Source organism: Mustela nigripes, chromosome 14 (assembly GCF_022355385.1).
Source record: "Mustela nigripes isolate SB6536 chromosome 14, MUSNIG.SB6536, whole genome shotgun sequence".
NCBI classification, from domain to species: domain Eukaryota; kingdom Metazoa; phylum Chordata; class Mammalia; order Carnivora; family Mustelidae; genus Mustela; species Mustela nigripes.
In genome coordinates this window covers 30,923,268-30,930,292 of record NC_081570.1, presented here as the reverse complement: position 1 = coordinate 30,930,292, position 7,025 = coordinate 30,923,268, and the positions used below count along the sequence as shown (strand labels likewise).

The window sequence follows — 7,025 nt, the reverse complement described above, 5'->3', positions numbered from 1 at the left end:
TTTCTTCTCTGATGGGTTCCTGGCTGCCTGAGGGGCTGCCACGACCTTCACCCTCAACATCCTGACTTGTGGGCTCCGAGAGTGCTTACCTTCAGCCCGGACCTTTCCAAGAGCCCCAAACCACTGTCGGCCCAGGAATTCCACGCCTGCCCTGAAGTTTACTGAGCACTCCCTACAATGTCTTGGGGGAGTCGGAAATGACAGCAAGGGGTCGCCGGCTTGGCAACGGTTCCAGTGGACCTCTGTGAAAGGTCCAGAAGCCTGGCCTGCGAAGACAAACACGACAAGCCGCTGCCCGGGCAGCTCCCAGCCGGGGGCCGCGGCGACAGCAGGGACAGCAGGGACAGCCCCCTGCGCTCCACACCGCATCCCCTCAGCTCCCCACCCCCATTCCTCGGCCTCGTCCTATCCTTGGCTACTCCTCCGAACCCCGGACTCTTCCCGGCTCCTCCGCGGCCTCGGAACTGCTCCCGGGCGCTGCCCCTTACCTGCCCACAGAGCTTGAGCAGCCGAGGACGCCCAGCCCCCGGGAAAAAGATACACCCAGAATGCTCAGCGGCCGCCCGGGACCCGCCCCCTCCCAGAGGCCTCAGCGGCGGCTCCCGGTCGTCGCGAGCGCCAGAGCGCCCCGGACTCCCTCTCGCGGCGGGGTAGGGTAGGGGGCTAAGGTGAGCGGCCGCTTTGGGGCGGGTGGTCCCCGCGCGCCGCTGGCTGTGCGTCTGGCTTACATCGGGACAAAACGGCGCTGTCGCCTGACCCGGAAGCCCTCACTGCGGCGGGGCTCCCGGTTACCTCCTAGCCAGGGTCCGAGAGACGTATGCGCGCGTCCCTGTACCCCCGCGCACCGGCCTCTGACGTTCAGTGCTGCGGTCTTGGCTTTGTCTCCTGGGTTCCGCACCGCCTTTGCTCCTCGCGCCAGCGTTCCCTGCTGAGAACCGCCACGAGCTCCTTTTGCAAAGATGCTGGCGCCCATCTTGCAACCCTTTAACACAGCTATATTCTGAAATAGAAAATAAAGGTAAATATTAAGTATTGAAAAGATACGTCATCCTTAGATCAAAAATAGAGAAGTGACTGTTGCTTTCCAAATACACCCCCAACGCCCCTTCCTGAGGAAACGCACTAGCCTGACTTTTGGGACAGTCACTTCCTTGCTTTACCGTTTTATCACACGTGGGAAACTTGATTTACAATAAAGGTGGCATCGCATAGCAAAGGATTAAAAAAGATGGTCTTTTCAATGAACGTTCTGTGACAATAGGGTATCCTTATTAAAAAATACATATGAAATGAGACCTCTTATCTTACTTCCTCACCAAAATCATTTCCAGGAGTATTAAAGTCCTAAATGTGAAAAACTAAACAAGAAAACTTTTATTTTTTTTTCGGATCTTATTTATTTTGAGGGAGAGACAGATTGAGAAAAGGAGTGAGAGGAGTGGCAGAGGGAGAGCAGACTCCCTGCTGAGCAGAGACAACCCCCCCCCCCCCACACACACACACACCCCGGGAGTGGATCCTAGTACCCTGGGATCAGGACTTGAGCCCAAGGCAGACGCTTAACCAACTAAGCTACCCAGGCACCCTAGAGCTTTTAGAATATAATACAGTACACTATTGTTTGGACTTCAAAATAGGAAAGATTTCTTAAAAATAAAATAAAGAAGGGGCGCCTGGGTGGCTCAGTGGGTTAAAGCCTCTGACTTCGGCTCAGGTCATGATCCCAGGGTCCTGGGATCGAGCCCCTCATCGGGCTCTCTGCTCAGCGGCGAGCCTGCTTCCTCCTTTCTCCCTCTCTGCCTACTTGTGATCTCTGTCAAATAAATAAATCAAATCTTTTTAAAAATTAAAAAATAAAGAATACTAGAAAGGACAGTTGGGTAAATTAAATGTAATTTGTATATTAGATAATAGTTATCTATCAATTATGAGTACCCTGGGTGTGATAATGATTTTGTGGTTGTGTAGAAAAACATCCTTGACCTCAGAAATGTGACAGTTGAGGACAATCGTTTTTTTTTTTTTAAGATTTTATTTATTTATTTGTCAGAGACAGAGGGAGAGAGAGCGAGCAAGCACAGGAAGACAGAGCACAGAGGCAGAGGGAGAAGCAGGCTCCCTGTGGAGCAAGGAGCCGGATGCAGGACTCGATCCCATGACCCTAGGATCACGACCTGAGCCGAAGGCAGCTACTTAACCAACTGAGCCACCCAGGCATCCTGAGGACAATCTTTTTAATCAAGTGAAATGAGTAGGTATTGCTGGGTTGAGGCTGGAGAAGGTTTTTGCCTCCTCCCCAGTATAATCTTCTGTAGCCAAAATGCAACTTCCAAAGTCAGGAAAGTCTCTCTCAACCCTTTCACACATGGATGTATCTTCAAACGAAGTTTGCAGTGCAGGGTATGCTGCTTGGGGGAGTGAAGCATGGTCCCTTTTGGGGACCATGTTCCCCAAAGCTTTCATTCTCAGCACTGTGGGACTCAAATTTTAGAAAGTGATACCTTTTCCCCAAAAGGCTATTCTAAGAAGTGTGGGCATTTAAGGCCCATTCCTATACAAAACTCACTGATACAGTTCATCCATCTCCAAGGATATCTGTAACCATGAAAATACGGTTAGACACAAATGATCTGTTTGTCTCTCTTTCCATTTCTCCTTCCTTCCTCTTTCAGAGCACAGGATTTGTACCTCTAACACCGCACTGATTATAATCTACCAAATAAGAGTCTATAAGATAAAAGTGTTTCTCTGTATGGTTACTCTCTAGAGCTGCACTGTCAAGTGAAGTAACCACTAGCCATTTGAGGTTCTCTTGAGCACTGGAAATGTGGCTAGCCCAGAAAGATCTACTCTAACTACAAAATACTAGATTTTGAAGACTTAGTACCAAAAAAAGGAGACAATAACATGATTTTTATATTAATTATATGTTGAAATTATAACATTTTTGATATATTGGGTCCAAATGAATATATTTTTAATTTTACTTATTTTTATTATATTAATGTAGCTGCCAGAAAATTTTAAATTACCTATGTGGTTCACATTTGTGTTGTGGCTCACATTGTATTTCTCTTGGACGTGCTGCTCTAGGGCATCAGAGCCTAAGGGCAGGGAATTTATTTTGCTCGTTTGTGTTCCTCACAGGTGCTAGAACAGTTAATAATATAATTTTTATATGCTCAAGAGAAGCCCATTGACAATATTCTGTATTTGAAAATCTTTTCTTCCACATATTAAGATCAGCCTCTCTTTGGCCAAACACCTATTTCTGGTCATTCAAAAGGGCATTGCTTGCTTGGAGAGAGCCAGAGAAGATGGCCCTAAGTAATGAGGTTTAGGGAGGTGGAAATGAGTTAAGGATGTCAGACTGCACTAAAGATGTAAGACTGAGGCATGGTTCTAAAAATAGGCAGCTTCTGATAAAGCCTAAATCAATTAGGACTTATTCATTTCTAAGAGATTGAAAACCCAGGGTTCTACCTTCAGGTGAGGCTTAATCCAGGGATCAAATAGTGTGACCAGAACTGAGTTGTCTGTCTCCATTTCTTGGATCTTCTATGTTTGCTTCATTTCCAAGTAGCCTCCCTCCTTTTCCACTGCCAATAGCTTCCAGGAATATAACCTTCCAGATTTGTGTCTAGCGGCAAAGAAGGAAGCCTCTTTCTCTGATATCTCAAAGATAAATCCAAAAATTGTCCCCTTGACCCTGATTAATCGAACCAGGGTTATAACCTTACCTTAGCCAGAGTCTTCCAGAAAACAGAGCCTAGAGCAAAGATTAGATGTTTTATTTTTTTCTTTTTCTTTTTGGAAGTGCAAGCCCATAGTAGCAAGAATAAGAAAAGGAAATGAAACAAGCAACAACATAAAGGAAATTGAAGTGGTGCACTATTTATGGCTCTTGCTTCATGTTGATCCCATGATCTTACATGCTGATTCCAGAGTAATATTATAAAATTAAAACTCCACATTATCAGTCTTTGATTTTAAAAATCCTGTAAGATAAGGCCTATCTCTTTATTTAGCAAATTCAGTCAAAAATTCAAGTGTTGATCCGAGAAGGCATAAATTGTGTGCAGTATTCCCTGATGATGTAACACAAATTTAATCTGGGAGGATAAGTAGGAGCTAAATGAACAAAGAAATTAGGCAGAAGGAAGAAAAATAGCATAATTGAGGACCAGAAACCATGTAATATATTGAATGGAATATTTACAGGACTATAAGATCTTAATGACTGGAGCAAAGTATGCTTGAGGGGAAATTCAGGAGCCACTGCTCCTGTATTAAGAATACAGAAGGAGCATCTGGGTCACTCAACTAGTTGAGTGTAAGCCTTTGGCTCAGGTCATGATCCCAGGGTCCTGGGATGGAGCCCTGCATCCAGCTCCCTGCTCTGCAGGAAGCCTGTTCTCCCTCTCCCACTCCCCTTGCTTGTGTTCCCCCTCTTGCTGTGTCTCTATCAAATAAATAAGTAAAATCTTGGAAAAAAAGAAGAATACATAAGATGAAGTTTATATTCAAGTTGTGAGAACTCACTGAGGGATTTTAAGCAATGTGATGCAATTAGATTAAGTTTGATTCAATATGTGTTTTGGAATGATCACTCTAGCAGCAGTGGGGAGGAGAGGAAAGTGAGTCCAAGTCTGGAAGTGAGGCAGAACTCTGAGAAGGTGGTATGCTGTGGCTGACATGCAAAATCTGGTAGAAAGAACGGAGGGCAGTGGACCTCCTGGAGGCAGAATCCCATGGCTCTGACGTGCACTGTGGGTACAGAGACAGTGCTCCCAAAGCAGGAGCCACTCCATATGTGCAACTATTTGACTCACTGCCTGCCAGGTCTGTGGCGGAGTACCTGTGGATCAGTAAAGAAACTGGGGGAGATGTGTAGAAACACGCAGAGATGGTCCACACAGGGCTGAAGTTGGAACAGACTCTCTTGGTCACAGCCTCTCAGCGCCAGCAGTCGGCAGGCAATAAGCTTTCTGATTTGTTGGTACCCAGCTCAGAGCAGATCCAGGAAACTTTCTGGAGATGAACCAAGGTAGCAAGTTGTTAATCACCTGTCAGCCATCAGGAAAAATACCCAGGTTCTAGGTTGGGTGGCTGTGGCTCCCAAGCCTGGTCCCTACGTGAAAGAAAGGAATGATGCAGCCATGTTTTATACAAACCTGGTCTTCAAGGAGTACAAAGACGTCAATGAGAAGCATGTGCACTGGATCAAAGCTTACTCGAGGATATGGACAGAGCTACAGGCTTACATTAAGGAGTTATGTCCCACGGACTGGCCTGGACCAAAACGGAGCCTGTGACAGAAGAACTGAGTGGATTGCCATCTGGCCCCTCTGCTGGATTGGGTCTTCCTCCTCCCCCACAAGATCCTCTACCACCCAGTTCCCCCAGTTCAGCCTCAGATGAGTCTGCTTCCCACTCAGCAACAAAGGGGAGAGCATCACACATTCCCTGAAAGCTGCACCTGATGACACAAAGACACAGGAACAGAATCCTGTGTCCAGATGACAGGAACCCTGCCCTGAAGGCTCACAGTGGTCCAGTACTAAATGGCCCCAAACTGTTCTCTGCACCTAAACCAGGAGTCAGCCCATTCCCCAGACCAACCACAAAGAGGGAGCCAGCTGTACTGGAACTGAAGGGCAAGAGGTGGAGAGTGGAAAATCACGAGAACATTCCCAACCTGGTGACTGATGACATAGAGCTAAAACAGGTGGCTTACATATACAAGTGTGTCAACACAACATTGCAAATCAAGGGCAAACTAAACTCCATTACAGTAGATAACTAAGAAACTTGGTCTGGTGTTTGATGACTTGGCAGGCATTATGGATATAATCAATAGTAGGATGTCAAAGTTCAGCTAATGCATAAAGGGCCAACAATTTTCATCAACAAAGCAGATGACCGCCCATTTACCTGAGCAAGGATTCCCTGGATTGCAAGATAGTTATTGCCAAACCTCCTTTTTCAAAGATTGATTTTATTTATCTATCTATCTATCTATCTATCTAAGAGACAGAAGAGGAGAGAGAGAGAGGGAATGAGCAGGGGATTGGGGCAGAGAGAGAGGGAGAAACAGGCTCCCCATTGGGCAGGACCCTGGGATCATGACCTGAGCTGAAGATAGATGCTTAACTGACTGAGCCACCCAGCCGCGTCCCAGTGCCACATCTTCTGAGATGAATGTCCTCATTCCTGCAGAAGGCCATGACTTTAATAAATTCCCAGTCCCTGAGCAGTTCAAGACCCTATGGAATGGGCAGAAGTTGGTCACCACAGTGACAAATTGCTGGATAAGCGAAGTGCACCAGGTTCTTTGCCCTCTCCCTCACACCATGGGATAAACATGTATCAAGACGGTTCTTTTCTAGGTTTCCTCTTTCTGCTCTTCAACTGCTTCTCTGCTTTGAGAAGCACAGCTATCTGCCTTCACTGAAATATACCTCAGGCTGAGATTTGGGGCGGGAGAGCAGGTCAGTTCATCTTCTGCAGGAAGGTGCGGCTTTTCCCTATCGGCTCAACCACACCACCAGTCCCTCCTTAAGGAACCACACACCAGCACTGGTGTGTCTAAGCTTTCAGCCTTTGCAGGCTATTTGACCAACAGTGTTTGGGAAGACTAAAGCAGTCCCCGGGGATTAACATATCAGAATGTTCACACAAGTTCACCTTTTTCTAACAGCATGAAGGTAGTTGAGGCAGGTGTGATTCTAGCAGATTCTTCTAACCAAACTAATTTTTCACTGTTGACGAGTGAGGTAGGGGTTACATCAGACCAAAGGCTGAAGCTGGCCAGCTAGCATTCCAAGCAGAATTGTTTCCCATAAGCATTCCTTTCATTCTGCATTCCATCCTGGCTCTGCCTGAACCTGGGAGAGTAGGTTCTCCCGTGTCAGCCGCTGTGGCAGTGCCCCGCACCCAGGCCAGTTAAGGGAGTGTTGGCCCCTTCCTTTCACTGGGATCCCTGCCCAGCACCTTCCTACAGAGACGACTTAAACAAGAAAAAA

At 46.7% G+C, this 7,025-nt stretch overlaps 1 pseudogene; it reads left to right on the top strand.

Annotated features, from left to right (window-relative positions):
* The first annotated feature begins 4,705 nt into the window (after positions 1–4,705).
* Positions 4,706–7,011, top strand: LOC132000654 (adenylyl cyclase-associated protein 1-like; annotated as a pseudogene).
* The last annotated feature ends 14 nt before the right edge of the window (positions 7,012–7,025 follow it).